Here is a 15,781-nt window from a genome sequence, read left to right on the forward strand (position 1 = left end):
AATAATTGCTTCATTGAAGAATGGATTGATTTCACCAATCATGTCAGATCAGTAATCACCCACAGGAAAGAATAGAGGAAGGGATGTATTTCAAAGTGCAGTCCTACTGGTATTTGAACAGAGCCTTCGTTTTTACTCCTTGGGCCAACTGAAATGTGTCTAATTAGCCCAATAATATACAATTTATGATAGATCATATTCATCTATGAATATTTATCTCTGACCAATTTATATGTTTTCAATGTCCCCTGATTTTTGTTGTTGAATATCTGACCAACAGACTCAACAACAGATCCATGACAGTAGGAGGCGATATGTAGGCCTCAAAAACCCTTTTTGGTTCAGGAAGCGTGGAGTTCGGGGTTTAAATAAAATCCTGGATAAGCGAATCCAATATCGGGTCTAGAGTCAACCATCTACATTGTATGGATTTTTGATCATTCAGCACGGGTTCCATTTGCAAAATGATTCTCCACAGAAGAGCTAGTAGTGGCTCGCTAACTAATGTTGACGGTTGGAGTTCGTAAAGCCGTTTGGCATCTATTTTCACGACGTTGTTCAGGACTGCACTTCCGCCATATTGAAGCGGTTCACTAGCAGCAAGTTGTGACTGACTGGCTAGGACCGAACTGACTAGAGTAGATGGAGTCGGGGGGGCTGCTACGGTGCTGGTGACGCAGGAAAAACACCCAAGATCTGAAAAAACCCCCCAAGGAACCAGGTTATTCTAACAGACAGTTGAGCTTAATATGAAATAGCAGTATATAGGATACATTTATGTAATAAACAACGACTTAATCGTCAAGGCTGGAGTAGTTCGTGAATAGAGGAGAAGTCCTATCAAATTCCTGGTAAGTTGTTAGCAGCTAACTAACTTAGCTTGCGCTCTTAACATTATCGTCAGCTGGTGCAGTGTGGGTATGGCAGCTGACTTGGTAACATTAGTTAGCTATTTATTTTGTTAGACATTTATTGGACTGAAATACGTTGATACACGTCTTTAATCATTTAATAATTCAACTTGGATTGGAAACGTTAGCTAGCCAGCTGGATAGTTGGTTCTGGCAGATGGTAGCTAACGTTAGATATCTAGTTAGCCAAGTTTACTGACTCACCCACTGTCAGAGCAGGGAAAACAGGTCCTTTTCAATGTGGAGCTAACTATTTAGATCGGTAGTTAAGCTAACTAGTGAACATTGTTGAAAGCCGGGTTGATTTCAGCCAGCTAACGTTAGTTTGCTTGCTAACTAACTGACTAGTTCGTTGACGTTTAAGTTATCTAGGTAATGGTAGGCGGTTCCCCACCCTGAACCCCAAAGGTTTAGGTGTTTTAATATGGTTACAATCGTGAAATGTCGCACAGTGACATACATTTTAGCTAACTAGTATGTTGGCTAGGTGAGCTAACGTTAGCTAGCACCACATAAAATGTAATCTCTATGGACGTGGTTGCGCGGCCTACTCCAAAACAACTACAGTAGCTAGCTACCTAACTACAGTTAGCTCAGCTAGTTAGCTCACGTTGTCGCGTTAGCTAGCTAGCTCATTCTCTGCTGAATGCAAATTTTTCTAAATGAGCAATTCGTAATATGTGTCTGTAAATCTAGCCAGATATCTAGCTAGCTACCTACACGTACCCTAGTGAACTTGCATCAACGGTTAGCTAACGCTAGTTGGTCAGGCCAAAGGCCTGGAAAACTGCGATTGGAAACGAGGCCTTCAAGGGGCAGTTCGCACTGCGATATCAGGCTTTCTGTAAGTCATATTAGCCTTATAGGAGTGTTGTTAGCTTTCTAATTTAGCTAGCCAACTTGAGCTGTTTTTACAAAAGTTTTTGATTTGCGATATTTAATGATATGCCATTTCTGACTTTAGAACAAGATATTTATTTCCTTGATTAATCAGATCAGAGCCAACCTAACGTTAGCTAGATAAGTTGACATGTTGGTCGTGTTCGAAGTATTTTATGTATGTAGCTAGCTAGATAGCTAGCTAGCAAAGATGAAGCAGCAGAATCATGGACCTGTAGGGTCGACTGTGATATTATTTATGTATTTGTATAACTTGTAAACGAGTGCGTCATCTATTTGCTTATCAATAACTGGTCAACATTTCTTTTTCTTTTTTTCAACATCCTTGTAAAATGATAGTGCTACCTTTCCAGTGACTGTTTTCTTAGCCAGTGAACTTACCATAATGATGGAAGACGTATACATAGCTAATCAGCTAGCTAACTAGATCAGTGGCATATATTTATTTATTTGTCACCTCCAATGTCATCATGGACATAGCGAATTTCTGAGTCTGATTTAGGAGTAGACTCTCAGGTTTGTTCATTACTGTCTTGTGGCCCATGTCATCCGGGATATAGCTGTAGTTAAAAGCCCATTTTATAACAAGACATAGCCAGCCAGTGATGTTTAGAGTGCTTGCTAGCCCGACAGGCCGCAACAGTATTTCTGTGTTATTAGCCTTCCAGTGAGAGACTGAAGGATGTTGAACAGAGGATGACCTCTGTGTCTTAGAATGCCATTCAATATGGTTTCATTTTAAATTCTCAGTTACTGATTGGAATGAATGGTAATCCAACTGTAGCCTACTTCATATTGTTGTTTTGAGCTGGGTTTTCTAGGCTAGGAAATGTCTTGCAGTAGAAGCAGTTTAATGGCATGTTTCTGACGTCAGTGGCCACCTGCAGAGAGAACAGGAAATGTCTGTTTCAGTACCTCAAATGTTCACTTAAATTGTCCTTACTGGCTGGGCGGACAGCTGTGTGCTCCTTGCTCTCATTTGTGCCGCTGGTTGCTACACATACGTTGTAACTTGTCACTCCTATCTTAAAGAGAGAGTGCAAGATTTTGGCAACTAAGCCCTTTTTCTACTTAGTCAGATGAACTCATCATGGATACCATTTTTATGTCTCTGCGTGCAGATTGAAGGAAGTTGTAGGTAGTTTTGCGAGCCATTGCTATCTAGCGTTAGTGTAATGACTGGAAGTCTACAGGGTCGGCAACCTTTTTTGTGTCTAGTGCCAATTTAGAATTTATCCTACCATTTCAGTTATGATTTTCATATGTGCATTACAACTAATTGTCTTGAATGTCTAATTGCCCACAAACTGAAGAATTCCATAGCTCGCTAAACAGAGGAGCTTTCCATTAGCAACAAAGCTCCACTATAGGCCTACCTGCTTCAGATGAGCGAAGCCGCACCAAGGCTCTGTCCAAGGTGTTGAATCCAGCGTGGTCTTTGCTCCTTTTAAAACGCTTTTATAGATCTTTGTATTGTACGTCGTGATTTCCGCCATGTCTGCATTTTAAGTCGGCCTTATTGTGGCTTGATGGCCTGTATTTAGTGGCTTTAATATGTATATTTTGTTTCGTAAATCTGTCTTAAATGTTGGTTTTATTTAGTGTTTTGATTTATGGACAATATTCCTTTTGATGCGTTTTTATCAAGATCGAATCAAGATTTCATTGTGACGCCACACTTCCTTGCCGTTTTCAATTGCATTTATCAGACATTTCGATTGTTTACATATGGACATTTCGTTACAACACTTGGAAATATGATTTATACATCTTTGTTAATAATGTGTATAAATTGCACCTCCCTGTATTTTTGAGGAACAGTCCCATTGCAACAGGCTACAGAACTACAAAGGCCAAATAATAAATGTGATTTAAAAAATAACATTTTATTACAAAATACAAGGTTCAATTAAAAAAAACGACAGACGACTGTTAGGCCTACCAACAGCCCTAAACATAACTGAATGTAAAAAAAAAAGACTTATTTCCATATTATCAAGTCCATATCTGCTGCTGAGAATCGTATCCTACTAAGTCTCCTGTCTCCCCAGTCTCTTTTTCCAAATCCTCTGCAACAAACACACACACATTCACATTACTACTTGCTGAAATTTACTGGCATGAACATCACAAGGTTATCATTTTGTATTGAAAATCCCATCTTACCGATTTTAGTGCGATTCTTGTCCCTGCTTCCCATTGCTGAGCAACGTAATATCGGCGTCATATTTGGAGACTTTGAGCTGCACACAGGCTTCCAAGTGGTCTGTTGTCAGCCGGCTGCGTGAGGTGCTCAGGATTGACTTCGTGTGAAAAGATCTGTTCACATAGATATGTGGATCCAAATGCTGAACGCATTGCACATGCAACCTTCTTCAGACTGTCATATTTCACTGGCAGGCTCTCCCAACAGTGGATAATGGAGGCCCCCTGATTTCTCTGTCCCTTCCAGTTCTTTGCGCAGTGCTGTGCATTTTGATGACCAAAGGGAGGATGCCTTGAGCTCGAACAGCTGCATTTCAAAGTCCTCGGTCCCCATCCACTGAAACACAGACAGACCCAAGTCGCTCTCAAAGTTCTCTGGCTTGATCAAAAAAGAAAACATTGGGCCATGTTGCTTGAAGTCTTGAAATCTGACAGAGAACTCGGACTTCAGCACCCCCATGTACACTCCGATGACGTCAGTACTGACAGTGTCGCGTTGACAGCCCTTTGAGTTGCTTGAAGTAGCAGAACTTTCCACTTTGAATATCGCTCGAGTAGACTTCTAGCTTGGCAGCGAATGCCTTCCATGCATTGAACAGATCCAGCACTGTTTGGCCTGCACACTGCAGGCGCAGGTTGAGCTCATTGAGGTGACCTGTTATGTCAGTGAGAAACATCAGTTTTACAAGCCAATCCTCAAGCTCTGGGTAGTTTTGGCCCTTTTCCAGCCAGAAAGGCTTCAACTGTATCCAAACACTCCACGAACCATTCCAGAACCTTCCCTCCACTTAACCACCTGACACTGCAGTGGAGAGGCAAGTCTTTGTGGATTTGTTCCAGCAGTGACCAAACTGTCTGTATGTCAAAGATGAGCGAGCAACAAGGAAATTCACAATTTTAATTACAGTAGCCATTACAGTACCTAAGTTGGAATTTGAAATCTTGGAACACAGATTCTCTTGGTGAATGATAAAGTGAAATTATATCACGGGGTGGCCAATCTTATCTTCAATCAGCTTTACGAATCCTTTGTTTCCCCACCATAGCGGGGGCACAGTCAGTTGTAATAGCGAATATGTTCTTAATATCGACACCTCTCCTCAAAATGATCTGTGAAGGCTTTTGCAACATCTTCCCCTTTAGTGTTACCATGCATGGGTTTTAGACAAAGCAGCTCCTTGCATACCTGCTCTGTCACAGTATCTTGCAACAACTGCCAGATGTGGAATGTCATTCACATCCACACTCTCATCAAGAGCCACACTAAACACAGGTGCATCTTTTAACGCTACAGTTTGCTACTCCTTTACATTTTCAGCCATTTCGGTAACGCCTTTCAACAGGTCTTATCTTTGAGAAGATTGTCTGTTAGGCAATCCATCAAATAAAGCCTGCGAACTACTGAGGAAAGCCTCTTTGATAAATTCCCCATCAATAAATGGTTTTCCATGTTTAGCAATGCACTTTGTAGCTCCCCTCTGTAGCTTGATGTTTTTTACTGCATGTAGATTTGTGTAAAAACTGCTTTGTTTTTCATACCTGGACACGGCCCTCTTGATTCTTTCAGCCTTGTCCGCCTCATCCATGTCTCGTTTCAAAATGCAATGTACACTTGATGTCCGACAAACAACAGTTTTACAACAGAGAGTGCAAACAGCCCAGCTCTTCAGTAAAATGAATCCAAGAGGCAATAAATGAGTGGACATTTGCCTTATTTTTTGTTTGCTGATGACTTTTTGTGCCCTGAACTTTTTATGTAACAAAAGGTTTGCTAGCTGCTAGCCATGTGAAAACTAGTCTCATCTTCAGTGCCGCCTATATAATACATTATTTATATTTTTTTGGGGGGGGATGGGGTGGCTTATGCCTTGGCTTGCCAAGGCAAATACCCTCGCGTGCCACGGCTGGCCCTCGTGCCTTAGGTTGCCGACCCCTGGTCTACAGGAACAGCTAGCATGCTAGTTGTTCCCATGACTGGAAGTCAACAGGAACTGTTCCCATAGACTTCCAGTCATTGCGCTAACCCTAGTTAGCAACTGCTTTAATGCTAGTTGGCCACTTCCTTCAAACTGCAGAAACACAAAAATGGTATCCATGAGTTAATCTGACTCTGGGTAAATTGAAAAGAGACTTAAATGCCAAAATCTCGCACTGTCCCTTTTTAAAGGGTGTCTCGGCAGAAATATACAAAACATTTAATAATATTTTTTTGGAAAGGTGACAATGACTTAGCATTGGCGGCCTTTATGAAGGAAATATCATGTTAGAACACATAATCAAACCCTCATATTCCAATACTTGTGTGGATTGGATTTCCAGTCATATTGCTATCTTTGCCAGGCAGGACTGGTGTCCTCCCTGTGTTCAGGAGGATGCAACTTTGCAGATAGAAATGCCGTGAATAGGGCATCAGACATGATTCAGTATTCGACATGTCAGAGAAAGGCATGTCTATCTATTCTAATCAATATATTTATATTTGAGTTGTGCCAGACTGAGCACTGCCCAGGCTTCCAGTTGGGCGGAGAGGACCGAGAGAGTAAACAATACTCATCATTATGGCTCATGGCCTTATGTGTCCTCTGGAGCTGCGGCTGGCCTTTGTTGGCTCATACTGCGTCATTGTGCGTGATGTGGTTATAAACCAGATTGTACGGTCCAGCTGGAGGGAGAATAGAAATTAAGAAGATAACTTCAACTTCATAGAATGTCTATGATAAAGTTATGTCTTTCTGTAGGCTAGATATTGAAATTACATTTGTCTTCATTTTTAAGGACATTTATTTTGATTTGCGAAGTGGTTGAGCAGGTTTCCCAAAGACTGAGAGAAAAAAGGCCCATCTCATCCAGACGTTCTGTGCTGGTCTGGAACAGAATCGTAAAGGGGTCATTTACATGTCATTTCAGCAAGCCATGACACCCACCATCTCGGATTGTTTTGAAATCGTTTCTGTAGTTAGAAACATAAGATTAGCATTCCTGAAATATGAAATATAATTTGATCTCTGAGAAATTAAGCTAATTGATTACACCTAAATTGGTAATTTTAAATTCATAGGATTCATATAACCTTCAGTAAATATAGCACCTAACATCCGATTTCGACCAAAATTCTTCCTAACAATGAGTAAGACGTGAGGAATCCAATAAAATGATCAAACGCCAACCACACCCCATGCCAATCCCGCCCCAATAACCAGTAAACAGTATCAGTTCTGTATGTCTGCTGCTTGGAGTATTGCTTCTTCAGCCTTTGTAATGCATTCCCTTTAAATTTGGTGATGGTTATTGTCCTCTGTGTAGAGAAATTAGCCATTTGAAGTCGCTTATAATCTTTACCATGAAGGAGTCTGCAAGTACCAAGTTTTGCCCACTAGATGCTGCTGTTCCTGCGACTGCCACCACACCCTTTTATTCATTTTGCTGGTGTCTTGTGTTTTATTAAATGGATCACAACATTTTCTTTGCAACTTTGAGTAGAAAACCAGTTGCTTTTGCTCATGATGAAAATAAATTGTGGTCATCCTCACAATTCAAGCCAGTCGTCCATGAAAGCAATTCAGTTAGTCCTTTTTCTTAGGCATAATTGGTGTCCAGGAAACTGCCCCTCTGTGGTTTACTCCCTTAAAAAAAGGACTGGATTAGTTACACCATTCCTGGCGAACAAGCAAACCATTAGGCTACAGCAGTTCTAATGGTTTCAATGTTATGGTCTCTAATGGTCTTCAATGGTAAAAGGCCATTGAATGGAAAATGTCACTAACCACACTACGTATAGAGATGTTTTCTAATAATTTTGTTGAAAAACACGACTGCCATGCAATGGTTTATGATTGTATTATTTTATTAGGGTTGTCACAACATTTTTAGTCGCTAGACCATTTCTCCATCAAAGTTTTGGGCTTCTAGGAAAATAATTGCACCATACGGATAGCCCTCTCAGAGCTGCCATTTGTTTGGGACTATTCAATGAGAGTTGGGTTGAAGCATTAGGTTGCTAAGAGAAGTACAAACTGAATTGCTTTCATGGACAACTGGCTTGACCACACAATTTATTTTCATCATGAGCAAAAGCTATTGGTTTTCGACCCAAAGTTGCAAAGAAGATGTTGTGATCCATAGAATAAACACAAGAGACCAGCAAAATGTATAAAAGGGTGTGGTTGCAGTAGCAGGGACCGCGGCATCTAGTGCAGACTAATGTTTTGGTAAAGGTTGCAAGTGGCTAATTTCTCTGAACAAGGGACAAAAACCATCACCAGATTCAAAGAGTGCATTACAAAGGTTGAAGAAGCAATACTCCAAGCAGCAGCTCAATACTACTTGTCAGACATAGAGAACCGATACTGTATACTGGTTGTTGGGGTGGGATTGGCGTTGGGGGTCCGTGGGTGGCTTTTGATCATTTTATCGGATTCCTCATGAATTACTTATTGTAGAGTTGGGTATCCAGATTTTCAAACCGTCATATCGTTTCTGTACCGTACCAGGGTAGACAGTATAACCGGAAGTGCACACATGGGGCACTATAAAAGAAACCAACTAATATACACTACCGGTCAAAAGTTTTAGAACACCTACTCATTCAAGGGTTTTAATTTATTTTTACTATTTTCTACATTGTAGAATAATAGTGAAGACGTCAAAACTATGAAATAACACATGGAATCATTTAGTAACCAAAAAAGTGTAAAACAAATCAAAATATATTTTATATTTGAGTTTCTTCAAATAGCGACCCTTTGCCTTGATGACAGCTTTGCACATTCTTGGCATTCTCTTAACCATCTTCACCTGGAATGCTTTTCCAACAGTCTTGAAGGAGTTCCCACATGCTGAGCACTTCCGACTCATCCCAAACCATCTCAATTTGGTTGAGGTCGGGGGATTGTTGATGCCAGGTCATCTTATGCAGAACTCCATCACTCTCCTTCTTGGTAAAATAGCCCTTACACAGCCTGGAGGAAAACAAATGATAGTGCCACTAAGCCCAAACCAGTTGGGATGGCTTATCGCTGCAGAATGCTGTGGAAGCCATGCTGGTTAAGTGTACCTTGAATTCTAAATAAATCACAGACAGTGTCACCAGCAAAGCACCCACACACCATAACACCATCACCTCCATGCTTTACGGTGGGAAATACACATGCAGAGATCATCCGTTCACCCACACCGCGTCTCACAAGGTTGGAACACAGGTTGGAACCAAAAATCTCAAATTTGGACTCCAGACCAAAGGACATAGTTCCACCGGTCTAATGTCCATTGCGCGTATTTCTTGGCCCAAGCAAGTCTCTTTTTATTATTGGTGTCCTTTAGTAGTGGTTTCTTTGCAGCAATTCGACCATGAAGGCCTGATTCACACAGTCTCCTCTGAACAGTTGATGTTGAGATGTCTGTTACTTGAACTCTGTGAAGCATTTATTTGGGCTGCAATTTCTGAGGCTGGTATCTCTAATGAACTTATCCTCTGCAGCAGAGGTAACTCTGGCTCTTCCATTCCTGTGGCGGTCCTCATGAGAGCCAGTTTGATCATAGCGCTTGATGGTTTTTGCGACTGAACTTGAAGAAACTTTAAAAGTTCTTGAAATTTTCCGGATTGACTGACCTTCATGTCTTAAAGTAATGATGGACTGTCGTTTCTCTTTGCTTATTTGAGGAGTTCTTGCCATAATATGGACTTGGTCTTTTACCAAATAGGGCTATCTTCTGTATACCTTGTCACAACAACTGATTGGCTCAAACGCATTAAGAAAGAAAGAAATTCCACATTAACTTTTAAGAATGCACACCTTCAATATATTTTGATTTGTTTAACACTTTTGGTTACTACATGATTCCATGTGTTATTTCATAGTTTTGATGTCTTCACTATTATTCTACAATGTAGAAAATAGTAAAAATAAACTTTTGACTGGTAGTGTGTATATATAACTATTTAGGCAATAGGGATCTTGAGCCAGGAGGGGATTGAATGTCTCTGCTGTAACCAAGAAGCTTTGATCTTGACATCTAGCCACTTAGCTAGCAAGTTAGCAAACCAAATGCATAGCTGGAGCCCTGAGCTGGATAGAAATACCCCGATATACGGTGTAAATGGTATATATTGCCCAAGACAAATTCACTGTAGGGAAAAAAATGTCCAAATCGAATGTTGGGTACTATATTTATTGAATATTATATTTTTGTATTTTATTAGCTGTTGCAAAAGCAGCAGCTACTCTTCCTGGGGTCCACACACAACTTGGAACATGATATAATACAGAACATTAATAGACAAGAACAGCTCAAGGACAGAACTACATCAGTAAAAAAATTAATAAAAAAAGGCATATCAATACATACACACAAACTAGGTCAAATAGGAGAGAAGCGTTGTGCAGTTAGGTGTTGGCTTTATCAGTTTTTTTTAAAAACCAGGTTTGCTGTTCATTTGAGCAATATGAGATGGAACAGCGTTCCTATGCAATAATGGCTTTATATAATACTGTACGCTTTCTTGAATTTGTTCTGGATTTGGAGACTGTGAAAAGACCCCTGGTGGCATGTCTGGTGGGGTAAGTGTGTGTGTGTGTCAGAGCTGTGTGTAAGTTGACAATGCAAAAATTTTTGGATTTTCAACACATTTATGTTTCTTATAAAAAATAAGTGATGCAGTCAGTCAATCATATAAATTCACATGGCCAATTATATTGAAACAAAATAATGTTTCAGGAACGCTAATCTAATGTTTCTAACTGCAGAAACTATTTCAGAGTAATCTGAGATGGTGGGTGTCAACCCTCTTACTTGTGCTTTTTGAGGTGGAATGACTCAAAGAAGAGCGAGCGCGAAAGGGATAAAATATCTCCGGCTTCATGGTCAACCGATCCCATGGTTACTTCAGGAAATCCTTTCCTCTCTTGTCTGAAACTCAGAAAGACATGTTGTCTTTGCTTTATGGTGCCCAGAGTTCAAATACTACAACACTGTGTGCACCACCAGCTCTGTAGACCTACATGTCTAGAATAAGACCCAACTAGAAATGACTCATTTCCAGCATATGTGGTTTGTAGAATAACTGACAAGTTTTCCTCTGGTCAGGGTTTATGGCAGTAGGAAAAGCAGGCAGCAAGTTCAGTATGTCACACATTTCCATCACATACAGTGCATTCGGAAAGTATTCAAACCCCTTGACTTTTTCCACATTTTGTTACGTTACAGCCTTATTCTAAAATGGATATGTCCTCATCAATCTACACACAATACCCCATAATGACAGTGAAAACAGGTTTTTAGAAAATTACCCAAAAAACCCTGATACCTTATTTACATAAGTATTCAGACCCTTTGCTATGAGACTCGAAATTGAGCTCCGGTGCATCCTGTTTCCGTTGATCATCCTTGATGTTTCTACAACTTGATTTGGAGTCCACAATTCAATGGATTGGACATGATTTGGAAAGGCACACCTGTCTATATAAGGTCCCACAGTTGACAGTGCATGTCAGAGCAAAAACCAAGCCATGAGGTCGAAGGAATTGTCCGTAGAGCTCCGAGACAGGATTCTGTCAAGGGACAGATCTGGGGAAGGGTACTGTTACGTTCCCCAGTTTCTGTGTTGTGGTTTGTGTATTTTCATGTATGTATTTCAGGAAATGGGTTCCTGAAATTCCCCAACAAGCAGCTGATTGATTGGATGAACATTGATGATTGGAGAGCTGACCCCGCGCCCTCGTCAGGACGCAGCTGTCTCCAATTACTAACTCCTTCTGAAGCTATATAAGCCCCAGTTGCTCAGAAGGGGGGGGGGGGAAACCAGAATGGCTGAGAGTTATAGCATGTTGGTTGTTGCTAAAACATTTGGTATGTACTGTGTAGTTGTTGCTGTGAGAACCAATTGTAATGTTTTGTGTTAGTTTGTTGCTCAGAGAGATTCTTTAATGTCCTGAGTTTTTTTTTTTTCTCAGGTTTTGTTGTGAACCAGTTTGTGCAATTTTGTTTCATTTGTTCCCAAGGGGGGAAGGGGAAGGCACCTAGGGAGTGCTTAGGCAAGAGGCCCGCGGGCATACATTACCCGTAGAAGTTGACTGTCTATGCACACTAGGAAAGACCTGGGCGAACCATCCCTTGTATGTTGGTTAGTGCACCAGGTGGTGCTAGTTAAGTAAGTAGTGGATAGGCAGGTAAGGTAGGAGAGGGGGCTTAGATTTTTACTTTCTTTGCTTTGGTTCCGTCCAGCCCCTTTTCCCCAAACTTACCGTGCGAAGGAATAAATTCCCTGTTAACGGTATTCTCTGCCTTTTGTCATCCTTACTCACACCTACAGTCTCATACCTCTTTCACGGCACGGAGAGTTGAGTTGTAGCAGGGTGTTGCGTTCCCTCTTCCGAGAGGAGTGCGTAACAGGTACCAAAAAATGTCTGCAGCATTGAAGGTCCCCAAGAACACAGTGGCCTACATCATTCTTAAATGGAAGAAGTTTGGAACCACCAAGACTCTTCCTAGAGCTGGCTGCCTGGCCAAACTGCGCAATTGTGGGAGAAGAACCCGATGGTCACTCTGCCAGAGTTCCTCAGTGGAGATGGAGAACCTTCCAGAAGCACAACCATCTCTGCAGCTCTCCACCAATCAGGCCTTTATGGTAGAATTGCCAGACGGAAGGCACTCCTCAGTAAAAGGCACATGACAGCCCGCTTGGAGTTTGCCTAAAGGATTCTCAGACCATGAGAAACAAGATTCTCTGGTCTAATGAAACCAAGATTTAACTCCTTGGCCTGAATGCCAAGCGTCACGTCTGGAAGAAACCTGGCACCATTCATGCTGTGGGGATGTTTTTCAGCGGCATGGACTGGGAGACTAGTCAGGATCGAGGGAAAGATGAACGGAGCAAAGTACAGAGATGCTTGATGAAAACCTGCTCCAGAGCGCTCAGGACCTCAGACTGGGGCGGAGGTTCACTTTCCAACAGGACAACGAACCTAAGCGAACAGCCAAGACAACGCAGGAGTGGCTTCGGGACAAGTCTCTGAATGTCCTTCAGTGGCCCTGCCAGAGCCCGTACTTGAACCCGATGGAAAATCTATGGAGAGACCTGAAAATAGCTGTGCAGCGACGCTCCCCATCCAACCTGACAGAGCTTGAGAGGATCTGCAGAGAAGAATGGGAGAAACTCCCCCAAATACAGGTGTGCCAAGCTTGTAGTGTCACACCCAAGAAGACTCGAGATAGTAATCGCTGTCAAAGGTGCTTCAACAAAGTTCTGAGTAAAAGGTCTGAATACTTTTCAGTTTTTTATTTTTAATACATTTGCAAACATTTCTAAAAACCTGTTTTTGCTTTGTCATTATGGGGTATTGTATGTAGATTTATGAGGAATTTTTTTTATTTAATCCATTTTAGAATAAGGCTGTAACGTAACATAATGTGAAAAAAAGTCAAGCGGTCTGAATATTTTCAAAATGCACTATATGATAACGTCAGTCTGCTCCCAATCTTAATTTACATTTTAGTCATTTAGCAGACGCTCTTATCCAGAGCGACTTACAGTTAGTGAGTGCATACATTTTCATACTGGCCCTCCGTGGGAAACGAACCCACAACCCTGGCATTGCAAGTGCCATGCTCTACCAACTGAGCTACAGGGGACTTATCTAGGCCTAAATGTTTTCATATGATATCAGCATCAGACTTTTCGTATTTTATGTACACTGAACAAAAATATAAATGCAACATGTAAAGTGTTGGTTCCATGTTTCATGAGCTGAAGTAAAAGATCCGAGAAATGTTCCATATGCACAAAAAGCTTATTTATCTCGAATGTTGTGCACATTTGTTTACATCCCTGTTAGTGAGCATTTCTCCTTTGCCAAGATAATCCATCCACCTGACAGGTGTGGCATATCAAGAAGCTGATTAAACAGCATGATAATTACATAGGTGCACCTTGTGCTGGGGACAATAAAAGGCCACTAAAATGTACAGTTTTGTCACACAACACAATGCCACAGGTGTCTCAAGTTTTGAGACGGCGTGCAATTGGCATGCTGACTGCAGGAATGTCAGACAGAGCTGTTGCCAGATAATTGAATGTTAATTTCTCTACCATGTTGTTTTAGAGAATTTGGAAGTACGTGCAACCAGCCTCAACTGCAGACCACGTGTATGGCGTCGTGTGGGCCAGCGGTTTGCTGATGTCAATGTTGTGAACAGAGTGCCCCATGGTGGCGGTGGGGTTATGGTATGGGCAGGCATAAGCTTCCGACAACAAACACAATTGAATTTTATCGATGGCAATTTGAATGCACAGAGATACCGTGACGAGATCCTGAGGCCCATTGTCATGTCATTCATCCACCGCCTTCAACTTATGTTTCAGCATGATAATGCACGGCCCCATGTCTCAAGGATCTGTGCACAATTCCTGGAAGCTGAAACTGTCCCAGTTCTTCCATGGCCTGCATACTCACCAGACATATCACCCATTGAGCATGTTTGGGATGCTCTGGATGGTTGTGTACGACCGCGTGTTCCAGTTCACGCCAAAATCCAGCAACTTCGCACAGCCATTGAAGAGTGGGACAACATTCCACAGGCCACAATCAACAGCCTGATCAACTCTATGCGAAAGAGATGCCACACTGCATGAGGCAAATGGTCACACCAGATACTGACTGGTTTTCTGATCCACCCCCATACTTTTTTAAAAAGGTATCTACGACCAAAGATTGGGTATCTGTATTCCCAGTCATATGAAATCCATAGATTTGAATTTCAATTGACTGATTTCTTTATATAAACTCAGTAAAATCTTTGTTGCGTTTTACTTTTGTTCTGTATATTTGAGTGCTTAGGCCTAGGCTATTCCTTTGTTTTCCTTCTGATCTCAATCAGATGAATATTAGACTGAGGATTGGTGATTTATTTCTGAACAATAGCTTTTGTTAGATTTTGGTTGTTGCTCAATCTGAAACATTAGGAGAGATCTATCTGGATGGCCAATGCTGTGGGATTGTGACGGAGAATACTGAGTGCGGTAGTCATGTAGGATTCGCATCCATCCCAGATTTCCATTCTTAACCGTTTTGGCTGCGTTTAGACACGCAGCCCAATTCTGATATTTTTTCCACTAATTGGTCTTTTGATCAATCACATCAGATCTTTTCACATCAGATAGACCAATTGGTGAAAAAAAGATCAGGTCAGAATTGGGCTACCTGTCTAAACGCAGCCTTTGAGTCTTACACGCTAAGCACACATTGAAAGAGTTTCAGTTCAGAGGCTTTTGGTCACTCGTAAGAGGTTTAGTTCTTGATCAGTGATTCTTCCAAGCGGAGGGTAGGGCGATATATCAAATTAATGTTGTCTTTTTGATCTCGTCTCCTATGCCCCTTCTTTGCTGGGTGCACCTTCCCATTTACACCAGAGATGTGTATATAATTATGAGATGCTCATGTCTCCACCCTAACAATGGGAGTCATTGTCCGGAAGGCGGGAAAAGGCAGGCGAAAAGTTTAGGTCCAAAATAAGCAAATAGAAACGCATTGGGCTTTTTTTGGCAAGCGTGAAACCCCTCGCTTCGCCTCTTCCTCTCTGTTTACACACACCAAGCCCCTCCCCCTGCCACTCTCAAAACAAAGATGAGAGATCACTTCTTTGTCTCTGACAAGTGGTTTGCATTTGAGGTTTGGTCCAACAGAATCGCTGCATTCGGAAAGTATTCAGACCCCTTGACGTTTTCCACATTTTGTTACGTGACAGCCTTATTCTAAAATTGATTAAATCAT

General features: G+C 41.5%; 1 protein-coding gene across 9 annotated transcripts in view; it reads left to right on the plus strand.

Annotated features, from left to right (window-relative positions):
* The first annotated feature begins 370 nt into the window (after nt 1-370).
* The window catches only part of LOC121554540 (probable ubiquitin carboxyl-terminal hydrolase FAF-X), a 113,012-nt gene continuing 97,601 nt past the window's right edge, over nt 371-15,781 (plus strand). For 7 of the 9 annotated variants that reach the window (XM_041868153.2, XM_041868159.2, XM_041868177.2 and 4 more), the window contains exon 1: nt 372-851. The gene's annotated coding sequence lies outside the window, so the exon portion shown is untranslated. Of the gene's footprint in view, nt 852-15,781 lie in introns of all 9 variants that reach the window. The other 2 variants (XM_041868162.2, XM_041868202.2) reach the window with 2 other exon arrangements.

Source organism: Coregonus clupeaformis, chromosome 4 (genome assembly GCF_020615455.1).
Source record: "Coregonus clupeaformis isolate EN_2021a chromosome 4, ASM2061545v1, whole genome shotgun sequence".
In the NCBI taxonomy this organism is placed as follows: domain Eukaryota; kingdom Metazoa; phylum Chordata; class Actinopteri; order Salmoniformes; family Salmonidae; genus Coregonus; species Coregonus clupeaformis.